Source organism: Leiobunum rupestre, chromosome 1 (genome assembly GCF_980474605.1).
Source record: "Leiobunum rupestre chromosome 1, qqLeiRupe1.1.hap1, whole genome shotgun sequence".
NCBI classification, from domain to species: domain Eukaryota; kingdom Metazoa; phylum Arthropoda; class Arachnida; order Opiliones; family Sclerosomatidae; genus Leiobunum; species Leiobunum rupestre.
Window position 1 is genome coordinate 61,772,773 of NC_143384.1, and position 16,316 is coordinate 61,789,088.

The 16,316-nt window shown below is 40.7% G+C and overlaps 48 non-coding genes across 48 annotated transcripts; all 48 read left to right on the forward strand.

Moving 5' to 3' along the window:
- The first annotated feature begins 36 nt into the window (after positions 1-36).
- TRNAS-UGA (transfer RNA serine (anticodon UGA)) lies at positions 37-118 on the forward strand. The gene has a single exon. It is a non-coding gene; the product is annotated as a tRNA-Ser (tRNA).
- Positions 119-194: 76 nt separating this feature from the next.
- On the forward strand, positions 195-275 carry TRNAS-UGA (transfer RNA serine (anticodon UGA)). The gene has a single exon. It is a non-coding gene; the product is annotated as a tRNA-Ser (tRNA).
- Positions 276-509: 234 nt separating this feature from the next.
- Positions 510-591, forward strand: TRNAS-UGA (transfer RNA serine (anticodon UGA)). Its single transcript has one exon. It is a non-coding gene; the product is annotated as a tRNA-Ser (tRNA).
- Positions 592-825: 234 nt separating this feature from the next.
- On the forward strand, positions 826-907 carry TRNAS-UGA (transfer RNA serine (anticodon UGA)). Its single transcript has one exon. It is a non-coding gene; the product is annotated as a tRNA-Ser (tRNA).
- Positions 908-983: 76 nt separating this feature from the next.
- TRNAS-UGA (transfer RNA serine (anticodon UGA)) lies at positions 984-1,065 on the forward strand. The gene has a single exon. It is a non-coding gene; the product is annotated as a tRNA-Ser (tRNA).
- A 381-nt stretch (positions 1,066-1,446) lies between these two features.
- Positions 1,447-1,528, forward strand: TRNAS-UGA (transfer RNA serine (anticodon UGA)). The gene has a single exon. It is a non-coding gene; the product is annotated as a tRNA-Ser (tRNA).
- A 76-nt stretch (positions 1,529-1,604) lies between these two features.
- Positions 1,605-1,686, forward strand: TRNAS-UGA (transfer RNA serine (anticodon UGA)). The gene has a single exon. It is a non-coding gene; the product is annotated as a tRNA-Ser (tRNA).
- Positions 1,687-1,920: 234 nt separating this feature from the next.
- Positions 1,921-2,002, forward strand: TRNAS-UGA (transfer RNA serine (anticodon UGA)). The gene has a single exon. It is a non-coding gene; the product is annotated as a tRNA-Ser (tRNA).
- Positions 2,003-2,855: 853 nt separating this feature from the next.
- TRNAS-UGA (transfer RNA serine (anticodon UGA)) lies at positions 2,856-2,937 on the forward strand. The gene has a single exon. It is a non-coding gene; the product is annotated as a tRNA-Ser (tRNA).
- Positions 2,938-3,171: 234 nt separating this feature from the next.
- TRNAS-UGA (transfer RNA serine (anticodon UGA)) lies at positions 3,172-3,253 on the forward strand. The gene has a single exon. It is a non-coding gene; the product is annotated as a tRNA-Ser (tRNA).
- A 381-nt stretch (positions 3,254-3,634) lies between these two features.
- Positions 3,635-3,715, forward strand: TRNAS-UGA (transfer RNA serine (anticodon UGA)). The gene has a single exon. It is a non-coding gene; the product is annotated as a tRNA-Ser (tRNA).
- Positions 3,716-3,949: 234 nt separating this feature from the next.
- On the forward strand, positions 3,950-4,031 carry TRNAS-UGA (transfer RNA serine (anticodon UGA)). Its single transcript has one exon. It is a non-coding gene; the product is annotated as a tRNA-Ser (tRNA).
- Positions 4,032-4,265: 234 nt separating this feature from the next.
- On the forward strand, positions 4,266-4,347 carry TRNAS-UGA (transfer RNA serine (anticodon UGA)). Its single transcript has one exon. It is a non-coding gene; the product is annotated as a tRNA-Ser (tRNA).
- Positions 4,348-4,423: 76 nt separating this feature from the next.
- On the forward strand, positions 4,424-4,505 carry TRNAS-UGA (transfer RNA serine (anticodon UGA)). Its single transcript has one exon. It is a non-coding gene; the product is annotated as a tRNA-Ser (tRNA).
- A 695-nt stretch (positions 4,506-5,200) lies between these two features.
- TRNAS-UGA (transfer RNA serine (anticodon UGA)) lies at positions 5,201-5,282 on the forward strand. Its single transcript has one exon. It is a non-coding gene; the product is annotated as a tRNA-Ser (tRNA).
- Positions 5,283-5,516: 234 nt separating this feature from the next.
- TRNAS-UGA (transfer RNA serine (anticodon UGA)) lies at positions 5,517-5,598 on the forward strand. Its single transcript has one exon. It is a non-coding gene; the product is annotated as a tRNA-Ser (tRNA).
- A 234-nt stretch (positions 5,599-5,832) lies between these two features.
- TRNAS-UGA (transfer RNA serine (anticodon UGA)) lies at positions 5,833-5,914 on the forward strand. Its single transcript has one exon. It is a non-coding gene; the product is annotated as a tRNA-Ser (tRNA).
- A 392-nt stretch (positions 5,915-6,306) lies between these two features.
- Positions 6,307-6,388, forward strand: TRNAS-UGA (transfer RNA serine (anticodon UGA)). Its single transcript has one exon. It is a non-coding gene; the product is annotated as a tRNA-Ser (tRNA).
- A 76-nt stretch (positions 6,389-6,464) lies between these two features.
- Positions 6,465-6,546, forward strand: TRNAS-UGA (transfer RNA serine (anticodon UGA)). Its single transcript has one exon. It is a non-coding gene; the product is annotated as a tRNA-Ser (tRNA).
- Positions 6,547-6,622: 76 nt separating this feature from the next.
- TRNAS-UGA (transfer RNA serine (anticodon UGA)) lies at positions 6,623-6,704 on the forward strand. Its single transcript has one exon. It is a non-coding gene; the product is annotated as a tRNA-Ser (tRNA).
- Positions 6,705-6,780: 76 nt separating this feature from the next.
- Positions 6,781-6,862, forward strand: TRNAS-UGA (transfer RNA serine (anticodon UGA)). Its single transcript has one exon. It is a non-coding gene; the product is annotated as a tRNA-Ser (tRNA).
- A 381-nt stretch (positions 6,863-7,243) lies between these two features.
- Positions 7,244-7,325, forward strand: TRNAS-UGA (transfer RNA serine (anticodon UGA)). Its single transcript has one exon. It is a non-coding gene; the product is annotated as a tRNA-Ser (tRNA).
- Positions 7,326-7,401: 76 nt separating this feature from the next.
- TRNAS-UGA (transfer RNA serine (anticodon UGA)) lies at positions 7,402-7,483 on the forward strand. The gene has a single exon. It is a non-coding gene; the product is annotated as a tRNA-Ser (tRNA).
- Positions 7,484-7,559: 76 nt separating this feature from the next.
- On the forward strand, positions 7,560-7,641 carry TRNAS-UGA (transfer RNA serine (anticodon UGA)). Its single transcript has one exon. It is a non-coding gene; the product is annotated as a tRNA-Ser (tRNA).
- Positions 7,642-7,717: 76 nt separating this feature from the next.
- On the forward strand, positions 7,718-7,799 carry TRNAS-UGA (transfer RNA serine (anticodon UGA)). Its single transcript has one exon. It is a non-coding gene; the product is annotated as a tRNA-Ser (tRNA).
- A 1,140-nt stretch (positions 7,800-8,939) lies between these two features.
- Positions 8,940-9,021, forward strand: TRNAS-UGA (transfer RNA serine (anticodon UGA)). The gene has a single exon. It is a non-coding gene; the product is annotated as a tRNA-Ser (tRNA).
- A 76-nt stretch (positions 9,022-9,097) lies between these two features.
- On the forward strand, positions 9,098-9,179 carry TRNAS-UGA (transfer RNA serine (anticodon UGA)). Its single transcript has one exon. It is a non-coding gene; the product is annotated as a tRNA-Ser (tRNA).
- A 529-nt stretch (positions 9,180-9,708) lies between these two features.
- Positions 9,709-9,790, forward strand: TRNAS-UGA (transfer RNA serine (anticodon UGA)). The gene has a single exon. It is a non-coding gene; the product is annotated as a tRNA-Ser (tRNA).
- A 76-nt stretch (positions 9,791-9,866) lies between these two features.
- On the forward strand, positions 9,867-9,948 carry TRNAS-UGA (transfer RNA serine (anticodon UGA)). The gene has a single exon. It is a non-coding gene; the product is annotated as a tRNA-Ser (tRNA).
- Positions 9,949-10,024: 76 nt separating this feature from the next.
- On the forward strand, positions 10,025-10,106 carry TRNAS-UGA (transfer RNA serine (anticodon UGA)). The gene has a single exon. It is a non-coding gene; the product is annotated as a tRNA-Ser (tRNA).
- Positions 10,107-10,182: 76 nt separating this feature from the next.
- Positions 10,183-10,264, forward strand: TRNAS-CGA (transfer RNA serine (anticodon CGA)). The gene has a single exon. It is a non-coding gene; the product is annotated as a tRNA-Ser (tRNA).
- A 1,140-nt stretch (positions 10,265-11,404) lies between these two features.
- TRNAS-UGA (transfer RNA serine (anticodon UGA)) lies at positions 11,405-11,486 on the forward strand. Its single transcript has one exon. It is a non-coding gene; the product is annotated as a tRNA-Ser (tRNA).
- Positions 11,487-11,562: 76 nt separating this feature from the next.
- TRNAS-UGA (transfer RNA serine (anticodon UGA)) lies at positions 11,563-11,644 on the forward strand. The gene has a single exon. It is a non-coding gene; the product is annotated as a tRNA-Ser (tRNA).
- A 529-nt stretch (positions 11,645-12,173) lies between these two features.
- On the forward strand, positions 12,174-12,255 carry TRNAS-UGA (transfer RNA serine (anticodon UGA)). The gene has a single exon. It is a non-coding gene; the product is annotated as a tRNA-Ser (tRNA).
- A 76-nt stretch (positions 12,256-12,331) lies between these two features.
- TRNAS-UGA (transfer RNA serine (anticodon UGA)) lies at positions 12,332-12,413 on the forward strand. The gene has a single exon. It is a non-coding gene; the product is annotated as a tRNA-Ser (tRNA).
- Positions 12,414-12,489: 76 nt separating this feature from the next.
- Positions 12,490-12,571, forward strand: TRNAS-UGA (transfer RNA serine (anticodon UGA)). The gene has a single exon. It is a non-coding gene; the product is annotated as a tRNA-Ser (tRNA).
- A 76-nt stretch (positions 12,572-12,647) lies between these two features.
- Positions 12,648-12,729, forward strand: TRNAS-CGA (transfer RNA serine (anticodon CGA)). Its single transcript has one exon. It is a non-coding gene; the product is annotated as a tRNA-Ser (tRNA).
- A 982-nt stretch (positions 12,730-13,711) lies between these two features.
- On the forward strand, positions 13,712-13,793 carry TRNAS-UGA (transfer RNA serine (anticodon UGA)). The gene has a single exon. It is a non-coding gene; the product is annotated as a tRNA-Ser (tRNA).
- A 233-nt stretch (positions 13,794-14,026) lies between these two features.
- TRNAS-UGA (transfer RNA serine (anticodon UGA)) lies at positions 14,027-14,108 on the forward strand. The gene has a single exon. It is a non-coding gene; the product is annotated as a tRNA-Ser (tRNA).
- A 76-nt stretch (positions 14,109-14,184) lies between these two features.
- On the forward strand, positions 14,185-14,266 carry TRNAS-UGA (transfer RNA serine (anticodon UGA)). Its single transcript has one exon. It is a non-coding gene; the product is annotated as a tRNA-Ser (tRNA).
- A 76-nt stretch (positions 14,267-14,342) lies between these two features.
- Positions 14,343-14,424, forward strand: TRNAS-UGA (transfer RNA serine (anticodon UGA)). The gene has a single exon. It is a non-coding gene; the product is annotated as a tRNA-Ser (tRNA).
- A 76-nt stretch (positions 14,425-14,500) lies between these two features.
- On the forward strand, positions 14,501-14,582 carry TRNAS-UGA (transfer RNA serine (anticodon UGA)). The gene has a single exon. It is a non-coding gene; the product is annotated as a tRNA-Ser (tRNA).
- Positions 14,583-14,963: 381 nt separating this feature from the next.
- Positions 14,964-15,045, forward strand: TRNAS-UGA (transfer RNA serine (anticodon UGA)). Its single transcript has one exon. It is a non-coding gene; the product is annotated as a tRNA-Ser (tRNA).
- A 76-nt stretch (positions 15,046-15,121) lies between these two features.
- TRNAS-UGA (transfer RNA serine (anticodon UGA)) lies at positions 15,122-15,203 on the forward strand. Its single transcript has one exon. It is a non-coding gene; the product is annotated as a tRNA-Ser (tRNA).
- Positions 15,204-15,279: 76 nt separating this feature from the next.
- On the forward strand, positions 15,280-15,361 carry TRNAS-UGA (transfer RNA serine (anticodon UGA)). Its single transcript has one exon. It is a non-coding gene; the product is annotated as a tRNA-Ser (tRNA).
- A 76-nt stretch (positions 15,362-15,437) lies between these two features.
- Positions 15,438-15,519, forward strand: TRNAS-UGA (transfer RNA serine (anticodon UGA)). The gene has a single exon. It is a non-coding gene; the product is annotated as a tRNA-Ser (tRNA).
- Positions 15,520-15,753: 234 nt separating this feature from the next.
- Positions 15,754-15,835, forward strand: TRNAS-UGA (transfer RNA serine (anticodon UGA)). Its single transcript has one exon. It is a non-coding gene; the product is annotated as a tRNA-Ser (tRNA).
- Positions 15,836-16,059: 224 nt separating this feature from the next.
- Positions 16,060-16,141, forward strand: TRNAS-UGA (transfer RNA serine (anticodon UGA)). Its single transcript has one exon. It is a non-coding gene; the product is annotated as a tRNA-Ser (tRNA).
- The last annotated feature ends 175 nt before the right edge of the window (positions 16,142-16,316 follow it).

Consider the following 16,316-nt stretch of genomic DNA (forward strand, 5'->3'; position numbering starts at 1 on the left):
TGAATTTAAAAGTTCTCAAATTTAGGTCATTAACAAGCAGTCGTGGCCGAGTGGTTAAGGCGACAGACTTGAAATCTGTTGGGATGTTCCCGCGCAGGTTCGAATCCTGTCGACTGCGGAACGCGCATAAAATGGCTTTTATATGAAAATCAAATATTTAAATTTAAAAGTTCTCAAATTTAGGTCATTAACAAGCAGTCGTGGCCGAGTGGTTAAGGCGACAGACTTGAAATCTGTTGGGATCTTCCCGCGCAGGTTCGAATCCTGCGACTGCGGACATAACAATAAATGGCATTTATAAGAACGTCAAATATTTAAATTTAATAGTTCTCAAATTTAGGTCATTAACAAGCAGTCGTGGCCGAGTAATTAAGGCGACAGACTTGAAATCTGTTGGGATCTTCCCGCGCAGGTTCGAATCCTGTCGACTGCGGACATAGCATTAAATGGCATTTATAAGAACCTCAAATATTTAAATTTAATAGTTCTAAAATTAGGGTCATTAACAAGCAGTCGTGGCCGAGTGGTTAAGGCGACAGACTTGAAATCTGTTGGGGTCTTCCCGCGCAGGTTCGAATCCTGTCGACTGCGGACATCGCATAAAATGGCATTTATAAGAACGTCAAATATTTAAATTTAATGGTTTTCAAATTTAGGTCATTAGCAAGCAGTCGTGGCCGAGTGGTTAAGGCGACAGACTTGAAATCTGTTGGGATCTTCCCGCGCAGGTTTGCATCCTGTCGACTGCGGACATAACATTAAATGGCATTTATAAGAACGTCAAATATTTAAATTTAATAGTTCTCAAATTTAGGTCATTAACAAGCAGTCGTGGCCGAGTGGTTAAGGCGACAGACTTGAAATCTGTTGGGATCTTCCCGCGCAGGTTCGAATCCTGTCGACTGCGGACATAGCATAAAATGGCTTTTATATGAACATCAAATATTTAAATTTAAAAGTTCTCAAATTTAGATCATTAACAAGCAGTCGTGGCCGAGTGGTTAAGGCGACCGACTTGAAATCTGTTGGGATCTTCCCGCGCAGGTTCGAATCCTGTCGACTGCGGACATAGCATTAAATGGCATTTATAAGAACGTCAAATATTTAAATTTAATAGTTCTCAAATTTAGGTCATTAACAAGCAGTCGTGGCCGAGTGGTTAAGGCGACAGACTTGAAATCTGTTGGGATCATCCCGCGCAGGTTCGAATCTTGCCGAGGGAAACATAACATTTAAAGGGTTTTATATGTACGTCAAATATTTATATTTAAAAGTTCTCCAATTTAGGTTAATAATAAGCAGTTGTGGCCGAGTGGTTTAGGCTCAAGACTTGAAATCTGTTGGGATCTTCCTGCGCGGGATCGACTGCGGACGTAGCATTAAATGGCACTTATAAGAACGTCAAATATTTAAATTTAATAGTTCTCAAATTTAGGTTATCAGCAAGCAGTCGTGGCCGAGTGGTTAAGGCGACAGACTTGAAATCTGTTGGGATCTTCCCGCGCAGGTTCGAATCCTGTCGACTACGGACATAGCATTAAGTGGCATTTATAAGAAAGTCAAATATTTAAATTTTATAGTTCTCAAATTTAGTTCATTAACAAGCAGTCGTGGCCGAGTGGTTAAGGCGACAGACTTGAAATCTGTTGGGATCTTCCCGCGCAGGTTCGAATCCTGTCGACTGCGGAACGCGCATAAAATGGCTTTTATATGAACATCAAATATTTAAATTTAAAAGTTCTCAAATTTAGGTCATTAACAAGCAGTCGGGGCCGAGTGGTTAAGGCGACAGACTTGAAATCTGTTGGGATCTTCAAGCGCAGGTTCGAATCCTGTCGACTGCGGACATAGCATATAATGGCTTTTATATGAACCTCAAATATTTAAATTTAAAAGTTCTAAAATTTAGGTCATTAACAAGCAGTCGTGGCCGAGTGGTTAAGGCGACCGACTTGAAATCTGTTGGGATCTTCCCGCGCAGGTTCGAATCCTGTCGACTGCGGACATAGCATTAAATGGCATTTATAAGAACGTCAAATATTTAAATTTAATAGTTCTCAAATTTAGGTCATTAACAAGCAGTCGTGGCCGAGTGGTTAAGGCGACAGACTTGAAATCTGTTGGGATCATCCCGCGCAGGTTCGAATCTTGCCGAGGGAAACATAACATTTAAAGGGTTTTATATGTACGTCAAATATTTATATTTAAAAGTTCTCCAATTTAGGTTAATAACAAGCAGTTGTGGCCGAGTGGTTTAGGCTCAAGACTTGAAATCTGTTGGGATCTTCCTGCGCGGGATCGACTGCGGACGTAGCATTAAATGGCACTTATAAGAACGTCAAATATTTAAATTTAATAGTTCTCAAATTTAGGTTATTAGCAAGCAGTCGTGGCCGAGTGGTTAAGGCGACAGACTTGAAATCTGTGGGATCTTCCCGCGCAGGTTCGAATCCTGCGACTGCGGACATAACAATAAATGGCATTTATAAGAACGTCAAATATTTAAATTTAATAGTTCTCAAATTTATGTCATTAACAAGCAGTCGGGGCCGAGTGGTTAAGGCGACAGACTTGAAATCTGTTGGGATCTTCAAGCGCAGGTTCGAATCCTGTCGACTGCGGACATAGCATAAAATGGCTTTTATATGAACCTCAAATATTTAAATTTAAAAGTTCTCAAATTTATGTCATTAACAAGCAGTCGGGGCCGAGTGGTTAAGGCGACAGACTTGAAATCTGTTGGGATCTTCCCGCGCAGGTTCGAATCCTGTCGACTACGGACATAGCATTAAGTGGCATTTATAAGAAAGTCAAATATTTAAATTTTATAGTTCTCAAATTTAGTTCATTAACAAGCAGTCGTGGCCGAGTGGTTAAGGCGACAGACTTGAAATCTGTTGGGATCTTCCCGCGCAGGTTCGAATCCTGTCGACTGCGGAACGCGCATGAAATGGCTTTTATATGAACATCAAATATTTAAATTTAAAAGTTCTCAAATTTAGGTCATTAACAAGCAGTCGGGGCCGAGTGGTTAAGGCGACAGACTTGAAATCTGTTGGGATCTTCAAGCGCAGGTTCGAATCCTGTCGACTGCGGACATAGCATATAATGGCTTTTATATGAACCTCAAATATTTAAATTTAAAAGTTCTAAAATTTAGGTCATTAACAAGCAGTCGTGGCCGAGTGGTTAAGGCGACAGACTTGAAATCTGTTGGAATCTTCCCACGCAGGTTCAAATCCTGTCGACTGCGGACATAGCATTAAATGGCATTTATAAGAACGTCAAATATTTAAATTTAATAGTTCTCAAATTTAGGTCATTAACAAGCAGTCGTGGCCGAGTGGTTAAGGCGACAGACTTAAAATCTGTTGGGATCATCCCGCGCAGGTTCGAATCTTGCCGAGGGAAACATAACATTTAAAGGGTTTTATATGTACGTCAAATATTTATATTTAAAAGTTCTCCAATTTAGGTTAATAACAAGCGGTTGTGGCCGAGTGGTTTAGGCTCAAGACTTGAAATCTGTTGGGATCTTCCTGCGCGGGATCGACTGCGGACGTAGCATTAAATGGCACTTATAAGAACGTCAAATATTTAAATTTAATAGTTCTCAAATTTAGGTCATTAGCAAGCAGTCGTGGCCGAGTGGTTAAGGCGACAGACTTGAAATCTGTTGGGATCTTCCCGCGCAGGTTCGAATCCTGCGACTGCGGACATAACAATAAATGGCATTTATAAGAACGTCAAATATTTAAATTTAATAGTTCTCAAATTTAGGTCATTAACAAGCAGTTGTGGCCGAGTAATTAAGGCGACAGACTTGAAATCTGTTGGGATCTTCCCGCGCAGGTTCGAATCCTGTCGACTGCGGACATAGCATTAAATGGCATTTATAAGAACCTCAAATATTTAAATTTAATAGTTCTAAAATTAGGGTCATTAACAAGCAGTCGTGGCCGAGTGGTTAAGGCGACAGACTTGAAATCTGTTGGGGTCTTCCCGCGCAGGTTCGAATCCTGTCGACTGCGGACATCGCATAAAATGGCATTTATAAGAACGTCAAATATTTAAATTTAATGGTTTTCAAATTTAGGTCATTAGCAAGCAGTCGTGGCCGAGTGGTTAAGGCGACAGACTTGAAATCTGTTGGGATCTTCCCGCGCAGGTTTGCATCCTGTCGACTGCGGACATAACATTAAATGGCATTTATAAGAACGTCAAATATTTAAATTTAATAGTTCTCAAATTTAGGTCATTAACAAGCAGTCGTGGCCGAGTGGTTAAGGCGACAGACTTGAAATCTGTTGGGATCTTCCCGCGCAGGTTCGAATCCTGTCGACTGCGGACATAGCATAAAATGGCTTTTATATGAACATCAAATATTTAAATTTAAAAGTTCTCAAATTTAGATCATTAACAAGCAGTCGTGGCCGAGTGGTTAAGGCGACAGACTTGAAATCTGTTGGGATCTTCCCGCGCAGGTTCGAATCCTGTCGACTGCGGACATAGCATTAAATGGCATTTATAAGAACGTCAAATATTTAAATTTAATAGTTCTCAAATTTAGGTCATTAACAAGCAGTCGTGGCCGAGTGGTTAAGGCGACAGACTTGAAATCTGTTGGGATCATCCCGCGCAGGTTCGAATCTTGCCGAGGGAAACATAACATTTAAAGGGTTTTATATGTACGTCAAATATTTATATTTAAAAGTTCTCCAATTTAGGTTAATAACAAGCAGTTGTGGCCGAGTGGTTTAGGCTCAAGACTTGAAATCTGTTGGGATCTTCCTGCGCGGGATCGACTGCGGACGTAGCATTAAATGGCACTTATAAGAAGGTCAAATATTTAAATTTAATAGTTCTCAAATTTAGGTTATTAGCAAGCAGTCGTGGCCGAGTGGTTAAGGCGACAGACTTGAAATCTGTGGGATCTTCCCGCGCAGGTTCGAATCCTGCGACTGCGGACATAACAATAAATGGCATTTATAAGAACGTCAAATATTTAAATTTAATAGTTCTCAAATTTAGGTCATTAACAAGCAGTCGTGGCCGAGTAATTAAGGCGACAGACTTGAAATCTGTTGGGATCTTCCCGCGCAGGTTCGAATCCTGTCGACTACGGACATAGCATTAAGTGGCATTTATAAGAAAGTCAAATATTTAAATTTTTTAGTTCTCAAATTTAGTTCATTAACAAGCAGTCGTGGCCGAGTGGTTAAGGCGACAGACTTGAAATCTGTTGGGATCTTCCCGCGCAGGTTCGAATCCTGTCGACTGCGGAACGCGCATAAAATGGCTTTTATATGAACATCAAATATTTAAATTTAAAAGTTCTCAAATTTAGGTCATTAACAAGCAGTCGGGGCCGAGTGGTTAAGGCGACAGACTTGAAATCTGTTGGGATCTTCAAGCGCAGGTTCGAATCCTGTCGACTGCGGACATAGCATATAATGGTTTCTATATGAACCTCAAATATTTAAATTTAAAAGTTCTCAAATTTAGGTCATTAACAAGCAGTCGTGGCCGAGTGGTTAAGGCGACAGACTTGAAATCTGTTGGAATCTTCCCACGCAGGTTCGAATCCTGTCGACTGCGGACATAGCATTAAATGGCATTTATAAGAACGTCAAATATTTAAATTTAATAGTTCTCAAATTTATGTCATTAACAAGCAGTCGTGGCCGAGTAATTAAGGCGTCAGACTTGAAATCTGTTGGGATCTTCCAGCGCAGGTTCGAATCCTGTCGACTACGGACATAGCATTAAGTGGCATTTATAACAAAGTCAAATATTTAAATTTAATGGTTCTCAAATTTAGGTCATTAGCAAGCAGTCGTGGCCGAGTGGTTAAGGCGACAAACTTGAAATCTGTTGGGATCTTCCCGCGCAGGTTTGAATCCTGTCGACTGCGGACATAACATTTAATGGCATTTATAAGAACGTCAAATATTTAAATTTAATAGATCTCAAATTTAGGTCATTAACAAGCAGTCGTGGCAGAGTGGTTAAGGCGACAGACTTGAAATCTGTTGGGATCTTCAAGCGCAGGTTCGAATCCTGTCGACTGCGGACATAGCATAAAATGGCTTTTATATGAACCTCAAATATTTAAATTTAATAGTTCTCAAATTTATGTCATTAACAAGCAGTCGTGGCAGAGTGGTTAAGGCGACAGACTTGAAATCTGTTGGGATCTTCAAGCGCAGGTTCGATTCCTGTCGACTACGGACATAGCATTAAGTGGCATTTATAAGAAAGTCAAATATTTAAATTTTATAGTTCTCAAATTTAGTTCATTAACAAGCAGTCGTGGCCGAGTGGTTAAGGCGACAGACTTGAAATCTGTTGGGATCTTCCCGCGCAGGTTCGAATCCTGTCGACTGCGGAACGTGCATAAAATGGCTTTTATATGAACATCAAATATTTAAATTTTATAGTTCTCAAATTTAGGTCAGTAACAAGCAGTCGTGGCCGAGTGGTTAAGGCGACAGACTTGAAATCTGTTGGGATCTTCCCGCGCAGGTTTGAATCCTGTCGACTGCGGACATAACATTAAATGGCATTTATAAGAACGTCAAATATTTAAATTTTATAGTTCTCAAATTTAGGTCATTAACAAGCAGTCGTGGCCGAGTGGTTAAGGCGACAGACTTGAAATCTGTTGGGATCTTCCCGCGCAGGTTCGAATCCTGTCGACTGCGGACATAGCATAAAATGGCTTTTATATGAACATCAAATATTTAAATTTAAAAGTTCTCAAATTTAGGTCATTAACAAGCGGTCGTGGCCGAGTGGTTAAGGCGACAGACTTGAAATCTGTTGGGATCTTCCCGCGCAGGTTCGAATCCTGTCGACTGCGGACGTAGCATTAAATGGGACTTATAAGAACGTCAAATATTTAAATTTAATAGTTCTCAAATTTAGGTCAATAACAAGCAGTCGTGGCCTAGTGGTTAAGGCAACAGACTTGAAATCTGTTGGGACCTTCCCGCGCAGGTTCGAATCTTGCCGAGGGAAACATAACATTTAAAGGGTTTTATATGTTTGTCAAATATTTATATTTAAAAGTTCTCCAATTTAGGTTAATAACAAGCAGTTGTGGCCGAGTGGTTTAGGCTCAAGACTTGAAATCTGTTGGGATCTTCCTGCGCGGGTTCGACTGCGGACGTAGCATTAAATGGCACTTATAGGAACGTCAAATATTTAAATTTAATAGTTCTCAAATTTAGGTCAATAACAAGCAGTCGTGGCCGAGTGGTTAAGGCGACAGACTTGAAATCTGTTGGGATCATCCCGCGCAGGTTCGAATCCTGTCGACTGCGGACGTAGCATTAAATGGCACTTATAGGAACGTCAAATATTTAAATTTAATAGTTCTCAAATTTAGGTCAATAACAAGCAGTCGTGGCCGAGTGGTTAAGGCGACAGATTTGAAATCTGTTGGGATCTTCCCGCGCAGGTGCGAATCCTGTCGACTGCGGACATAGCATTAAATGGCATTTATAAGAACGTCAAATATTTAAATTTAATAGTTCTCAAATTTAGGTCATTAACAAGCAGTCGTGGCCGAGTGGTTAAGGCGACAGACTTGAAATCTGTTGGGATCATCCCGCGCAGGTTCGAATCCTGTCGACTGCGGACGTAGCATAAAATGGCTTTTATATGAACATCAAATATTTAAATTTAAAAGTTCTCAAATTTAGGTCATTAACAAGCAGTCGTGGCCGAGTGGTTAAGGCGACAGACTTGAAATCTGTTGGGATCTTCCCGCGCAGGTGCGAATCCTGTCGACTGCGGACATAGCATAAAATGGCGTTTATATGAACATCAAATAATTAAAATTAAAAGTTCTCAAATTTAGGTCAATAACAAGCAGTCGTGGCCGAGTGGTTAAGGCGACAGACTTGAAATCTGTTGGGACCTTCCCGCGCAGGTTCGAATCTTGCCGAGGGAAGCATAACATTTAAAGGATTTTATATGTACGTCAAATATTTATATTTAAAAGTTCTCCAATTTAGGTTAATAACAAGCAGTTGTGGCCGAGTGGTTTAGGCTCAAGACTTGAAATCTGTTGGGGTCTTCCTGCGCGGGTTCGACTGCGGACGTAGCATTAAATGGCACTTATAAGAACGTCAAATATTTAAATTTAATAGTTCTCAAATTTAGGTTGATAACAAGCAGTCGTGGCCGAGTGGTTAAGGCGAAAGGCTTGAAATCTGTTGGGATCATCCCGCGCAGGTTCGACTGTGGACGTAGCATTAAATGGCCTTTATAAGAACGTCAAATATTTAAATTTAATAGTTCTCAAATTTAGGTCAATAACAAGCAGTCGTGGCCGAGTGGTTAAGGCGACAGACTTGAAATCTGTTGGGACCTTCCCGCGCAGGTTCGAATCTTGCCGAGGGAAGCATAACATTTAAAGGATTTTATATGTACGTCAAATATTTATATTTAAAAGTTCTCCAATTTAGGTTAATAACAAGCAGTTGTGGCCGAGTGGTTTAGGCTCAAGACTTGAAAGATGTTGGGATCTTCCTGCGCGGGTTCGACTGCGGACGTAGCATTAAATGGCACTTATAAGAACGTCAAATATTTAAATTTAATAGTTCTCAAATTTAGGTTAATAACAAGCAGTTGTGGCCGAGTGGTTTAGGCTCAAGACTTGAAATCTGTTGGGGTCTTCCTGCGCGGGTTCGACTGCGGACGTAGCATTAAATGGCACTTATAAGAACGTCAAATATTTAAATTTAATAGTTCTCAAATTTAGGTCAATAACAAGCAGTCGTGGCCGAGTGTTTAAGGCGACAGATTTGAAATCTGTTGGGATCTTCCCGCGCAGGTGCGAATCCTGTCGACTGCGGACATAGCATTAAATGGCATTTATAAGAACGTCAAATATTTAAATTTAATAGTTCTCAAATTTTGGTCATTAACAAGCAGTCGTGGCCGAGTGGTTAAGGCGACAGACTTGAAATCTGTTGGGATCATCCCGCGCAGGTTCGAATCCTGTCGACTGCGGACGTAGCATAAAATGGCTTTTATATGAACATCAAATATTTAAATTTAAAAGTTCTCAAATTTAGGTCATTAACAAGCAGTCGTGGCCGAGTGGTTAAGGCGACAGACTTGAAATCTGTTGGGATCTTCCCGCGCAGGTGCGAATCCTGTCGACTGCGGACATAGCATTAAATGGCATTTATAAGAACGTCAAATATTTAAATTTAATAGTTCTCAAATTTAGGTCAATAACAAGCAGTCGTGGCCGAGTGGTTAAGGCGACAGACTTGAAATCTGTTGGGACCTTCCCGCGCAGGTTCGAATCTTGCCGAGGGAAGCATAACATTTAAAGGATTTTATATGTACGTCAAATATTTATATTTAAAAGTTCTCCAATTTAGGTTAATAACAAGCAGTTGTGGCCGAGTGGTTTAGGCTCAAGACTTGAAAGATGTTGGGATCTTCCTGCGCGGGTTCGACTGCGGACGTAGCATTAAATGGCACTTATAAGAACGTCAAATATTTAAATTTAATAGTTCTCAAATTTAGGTTAATAACAAGCAGTTGTGGCCGAGTGGTTTAGGCTCAAGACTTGAAATCTGTTGGGATCTTCCTGCGCGGGTTCGACTGCGGACGTAGCATTAAATGGCACTTATAAGAACGTCAAATATTTAAATTTAATAGTTCTCAAATTTAGGTCAATAACAAGCAGTCGTGGCCGAGTGGTTAAGGCAACAGATTTGAAATCTGTTGGGATCTTCCCGCGCAGGTGCGAATCCTGTCGACTGCGGACATAGCATTAAATGGCATTTATAAGAACGTCAAATATTTAAATTTAATAGTTCTCAAATTTAGGTCATTAACAAGCAGTCGTGGCCGAGTGGTTAAGGCGACAGACTTGAAATCTGTTGGGATCATCCCGCGCAGGTTCGAATCCTGTCGACTGCGGACGTAGCATAAAATGGCTTTTATATGAACATCAAATATTTAAATTTAAAAGTTCTCAAATTTAGGTCATTAACAAGCAGTCGTGGCCGAGTGGTTAAGGCGACAGACTTGAAATCTGTTGGGATCTTCCCGCGCAGGTGCGAATCCTGTCGACTGCGGACATAGCATTAAATGGCATTTATAAGAACGTCAAATATTTAAATTTAATAGTTCTCAAATTTAGGTCATTAACAAGCAGTCGTGGCCGAGTGGTTAAGGCGACAGACTCGAAATCTGTTGGGCTGTTCCCGCGCAGGTTCGAATCCTGTCGACTGCGGACATAGCATAAAATGGCGTTTATATGAACAACAAATAATTAAAATTAAAAGTTCTCAAATTTAGGTCAGTAACAAGCAGTCGTGGCCGAGTGGTTAAGGCGACAGACTTGAAATCTGTTGGGACCTTCTCGCGCAGGTTCGAATCTTGCCGAGGGAAGCATAACATTTAAAGGATTTTATAAGAACGTCAAATATTTAAATTTAATAGTTCTCAAATTTAGGTTAATAACAAGCAGTTGTGGCCGAGTGGTTTAGGCTCAAGACTTGAAATCTGTTGGGATCTTCCTGCGCGGGTTCGACTGCGGACGTAGCATTAAATGGCACTTATAAGAACGTCAAATATTTAAATTTAATAGTTCTCAAATTTAGGTTAATAACAAGCAGTTGTGGCCGAGTGGTTTAGGCTCAAGACTTGAAATCTGTTGGGATCTTCCTGCGCGGGTTCGACTGCGGACGTAGCATTAAATGGCACTTATAAGAACGTCAAATATTTAAATTTAATAGTTCTCAAATTTAGGTTGATAACAAGCAGTCGTGGCCGAGTGGTTAAGGCGAAAGGCTTGAAATCTGTTGGGATCATCCCGCGCAGGTTCGACTGTGGGCGTAGCATTAAATGGCCTTTATAAGAACGTCAAATATTTAAATTTAATAGTTCTCAAATTTAGGTCAATAACAAGCAGTCGTGGCCGAGTGGTTAAGGCGACAGACTTGAAATCTGTTGGGACCTTCCCGCGCAGGTTCGAATCTTGCCGAGGGAAGCATAACATTTAAAGGATTTTATATGTACGTCAAATATTTATATTTAAAAGTTCTCCAATTTAGGTTAATAACAAGCAGTTGTGGCCGAGTGGTTTAGGCTCAAGACTTGAAAGATGTTGGGATCTTCCTGCGCGGGTTCGACTGCGGACGTAGCATTAAATGGCACTTATAAGAACGTCAAATATTTAAATTTAATAGTTCTCAAATTTAGGTCAATAACAAGCAGTCGTGGCCGAGTGTTTAAGGCGACAGATTTGAAATCTGTTGGGATCTTCCCGCGCAGGTGCGAATCCTGTCGACTGCGGACATAGCATTAAATGGCATTTATAAGAACGTCAAATATTTAAATTTAATAGTTCTCAAATTTTGGTCATTAACAAGCAGTCGTGGCCGAGTGGTTAAGGCGACAGACTTGAAATCTGTTGGGATCATCCCGCGCAGGTTCGAATCCTGTCGACTGCGGACGTAGCATAAAATGGCTTTTATATGAACATCAAATATTTAAATTTAAAAGTTCTCAAATTTAGGTCATTAACAAGCAGTCGTGGCCGAGTGGTTAAGGCGACAGACTTGAAATCTGTTGGGATCTTCCCGCGCAGGTGCGAATCCTGTCGACTGCGGACATAGCATTAAATGGCATTTATAAGAACGTCAAATATTTAAATTTAATAGTTCTCAAATTTAGGTCAATAACAAGCAGTCGTGGCCGAGTGGTTAAGGCGACAGACTTGAAATCTGTTGGGACCTTCCCGCGCAGGTTCGAATCTTGCCGAGGGAAGCATAACATTTAAAGGATTTTATATGTACGTCAAATATTTATATTTAAAAGTTCTCCAATTTAGGTTAATAACAAGCAGTTGTGGCCGAGTGGTTTAGGCTCAAGACTTGAAAGATGTTGGGATCTTCCTGCGCGGGTTCGACTGCGGACGTAGCATTAAATGGCACTTATAAGAACGTCAAATATTTAAATTTAATAGTTCTCAAATTTAGGTTAATAACAAGCAGTTGTGGCCGAGTGGTTTAGGCTCAAGACTTGAAATCTGTTGGGATCTTCCTGCGCGGGTTCGACTGCGGACGTAGCATTAAATGGCACTTATAAGAACGTCAAATATTTAAATTTAATAGTTCTCAAATTTAGGTCAATAACAAGCAGTCGTGGCCGAGTGGTTAAGGCAACAGATTTGAAATCTGTTGGGATCTTCCCGCGCAGGTGCGAATCCTGTCGACTGCGGACATAGCATTAAATGGCATTTATAAGAACGTCAAATATTTAAATTTAATAGTTCTCAAATTTAGGTCATTAACAAGCAGTCGTGGCCGAGTGGTTAAGGCGACAGACTTGAAATCTGTTGGGATCATCCCGCGCAGGTTCGAATCCTGTCGACTGCGGACGTAGCATAAAATGGCTTTTATATGAACATCAAATATTTAAATTTAAAAGTTCTCAAATTTAGGTCATTAACAAGCAGTCGTGGCCGAGTGGTTAAGGCGACAGACTTGAAATCTGTTGGGATCTTCCCGCGCAGGTGCGAATCCTGTCGACTGCGGACATAGCATTAAATGGCATTTATAAGAACGTCAAATATTTAAATTTAATAGTTCTCAAATTTAGGTCATTAACAAGCAGTCGTGGCCGAGTGGTTAAGGCGACAGACTCGAAATCTGTTGGGCTGTTCCCGCGCAGGTTCGAATCCTGTCGACTGCGGACATAGCATAAAATGGCGTTTATATGAACAACAAATAATTAAAATTAAAAGTTCTCAAATTTAGGTCAGTAACAAGCAGTCGTGGCCGAGTGGTTAAGGCGACAGACTTGAAATCTGTTGGGACCTTCTCGCGCAGGTTCGAATCTTGCCGAGGGAAGCATAACATTTAAAGGATTTTATAAGAACGTCAAATATTTAAATTTAATAGTTCTCAAATTTAGGTTAATAACAAGCAGTTGTGGCCGAGTGGTTTAGGCTCAAGACTTGAAATCTGTTGGGATCTTCCTGCGCGGGTTCGACTGCGGACGTAGCATTAAATGGCACTTATAAGAACGTCAAATATTTAAATTTAATAGTTCTCAAATTTAGGTTAATAACAAGCAGTTGTGGCCGAGTGGTTTAGGCTCAAGACTTGAAATCTGTTGGGATCTTCCTGCGCGGGTTCGACTGCGGACGTAGCATTAAATGGCACTTATAAGAACGTCAAATATTTAAATTTAATAGTTCTCAAATTTAGGTTGATAACAAGCAGTCGTGGCCGAGTGGTTAAGGCGAAAGGCTTGAAATCTGTTGGGATCATCCCGCGCAGGTTCGACTGTGGGCGTAGCATTAAATGGCCTTTATAAGAACGTCAAATATTTAAATTTAATAGTTCTCAAATTTAGGTCAATAACAAGCAGTCGTGGCCGAGTGGTTAAGGCGACAGACTTGAAATCTGTTGGGACCTTCCCGCGCAGGTTCGAATCTTGCCGAGAGAAGCATAACATTTAAAGGATTTTATATGTACGTCAAATATTTATATTTAAAAGTTCTCCAATTTAGGTTAATAACAAGCAGTTGTGGCCGAGTGGTTTAGGCTCAAGACTTGAAAGATGTTGGGATCTTCCTGCGCGGGTTCGACTGCGGACATAGCATTAAATGGCATTTATAAGAACGTCAAATATTTAAATTTAATAGTTCTCAAATTTAGGTCATTAACAAGCAGTCGTGGCCGAGTGGTTAAGGCGACAGACTTGAAATCTGTTGGGATCATCCCGCGCAGGTTCGAATCCTGTCGACTGCGGACGTAGCATTAAATGGCACTTATAAGAACGTCAAATATTTAAATTTAATAGTTCTCAAATTTAGGTTAATAACAAGCAGTCGTGGCCGAGTGGTTAAGGCGACAGACTTGAAATCTGTTGGGATCTTCCCGCGCAGGTACGAATCCTATCGACTGCGGACATAGCATAAAATGGCTTTATATGAACATCAAATATTTAAATTTAAAAGTTCTCAAATTTAGGTCATTAACAAGCAGTCGTGGCCGAGTGGTTAAGGCGACAGACTTGAAATCTGTGGGGATCTTCCCGCGCAGGTTCGAATCCTGTCGACTGTGGACGTAGCATTAAATGGCACTTATAAGAACGTCAAATATTTAAATTTAATAGTTCTCAAATTTAGGTCGATAACAAGCAGTCGTGGCCGAGTGGTTAAGGCGACAGACTTGAAATCTGTTGGGATCATCCCGCGCAGGTTCGAATCCTGTCGACTGCGGACGTAGCATTAAATGGCACTTATAAGAACGTCAAATATTTAAATTTAATAGTTCTCAAATTTAGGTCAATAACAAGCAGTCGTGGCCGAGTGGTTAAGGCGACAGACTTGAAATCTGTTGGGATCTTCCCGCGCAGGTTCAAATCCTGTCGACTGCGGACGTAGCATTAAATGGCACTTATAAGAACGTCAAATATTTAAATTTAATAGTTCTCAAATTTAGGTCATTAACAAGCAGTCGTGGCCGAGTGGTTAAGGCGACAGACTTGAAATCTTTTGGGATCATCCCGCGCAGGTTCGAATCCTGTCGACTGCGGACGTAGCATTAAATGGGACTTATAAGAACGTCAAATATTTAAATTTAATAGTTCTCAAATTTAGGTCAAAAACAAGCAGTCGTGCCCTAGTGGTTAAGGCAACAGACTTGAAATCTGTTGGGACCTTCCCGCGCAGGTTCGAATCTTGCCGAGGGAAACATAACATTTAAAGGGTTTTATATGTTTGTCAAATATTTATATTTAAAAGTTCTCCAATTTAGGTTAATAACAAGCAGTTGTGGCCGAGTGGTTTAGGCTCAAGACTTGAAATCTGTTGGGATCTTCCTGCGCGGGTTCGACTGCGGACGTAGCATTAAATGGCACTTATAGGAACGTCAAATATTTAAATTTAATAATTCTCAAATTTAGGTCAATAACAAGCAGTCGTGGCCGAGTGGTTAAGGCGACAGACTTGAAATCTGTTGGGATCATCCCGCGCAGGTTCGAATCCTGTCGACTGCGGACGTAGCATTAAATGGCACTTATAGGAACGTCAAATATTTAAATTTAATAGTTCTCAAATTTAGGTCAATAACCAGCAGTCGTGGCCGAGTGGTTAAGGCGACAGATTTGAAATCTGTTGGGATCTTCCCGCGCAGGTTCGTATCCTGTCGACTGCGGACGTAGCATTAAATGGCTTTTATATGAACATCAAATATTTAAATTTAAAAGTTCTCAAATTTAGGTCATTAACAAGCAGTCGTGGCCGAGTAGTTAAGGCGACAGACTTGAAATCTGTTGGGATCTTCCCGCGCAGGTTCGAATCCTGTCGACTGCGGACATAGCATAAAATGGCTTTTATATGAACATCAAATATTTAAATTTAAAAGTTCTCAAATTTAGGTCATTAACAAGCAGTCGTGGCCGAGTAGTTAAGGCGACAGACTTGAAATCTGTTGGGATCTTCCCGCGCAGGTTCGAATCCTGTCGACTGCGGACATAGCATAAAATGGCTTTTATATGAACATCAAATATTTAAATTTAAAAGTTCTCAAATTTAGGTCATTAACAAGCAGTCGTGGCCGAGTAGTTAAGGCGACAGACTTGAAATCTGTTGGGATCTTCCCGCGCAGGCTCGAATCCTGTCGACTACGGACATAGCATTAAATGGCATTTATAAGAACGTAAAATATTTTAATTTAATGGTTATCAAATTTAGGTCATTAGCAAGCAGTCGTGGCCGAGTGGTTAAGGCGACAGACTTGAAATTTGTTGGGATCTTCCCGCGCAGGTTCGAATCCTGTCGACTGCGGAAGTAGCATTAAATGGCACTTATAAGAACGTCAAATATTTAAATTTAATAGTTCTCAAATTAAGGTCAATAACATGCAGTCGTGGCCGAGTGGTTAAGGCGACAGACTTGAAATCTGTTGGGATCATCCCGCGCAGGTTTGACTGTGGACGTAGCATTAAATGGCACTTATAAGAACGTCAAATATTTAAATTTAATAGTTTTCAAATTTAGGTCAATAACAAGCAGTCGTGGCCGAGTGGTTAAGGCGACAGACTTGAAATCTGTTGGGATCTTCCCGCGCAGGTTCGAATCCTGTCGACTGCGGACATAACATTAAATGGCTTTTATATGAACATCAAATATTTAAATTTAAAAGTTCTCAAATTTAGGTCATTAACAAGCAGTCGTGGCCGAGTAGTTAAGACGACAGACTTGAAATCTGTTGGGATCTTCCCGCGCAGGTTCGAATCCTGTCGACTGCGGACGTAGCATTAAATGG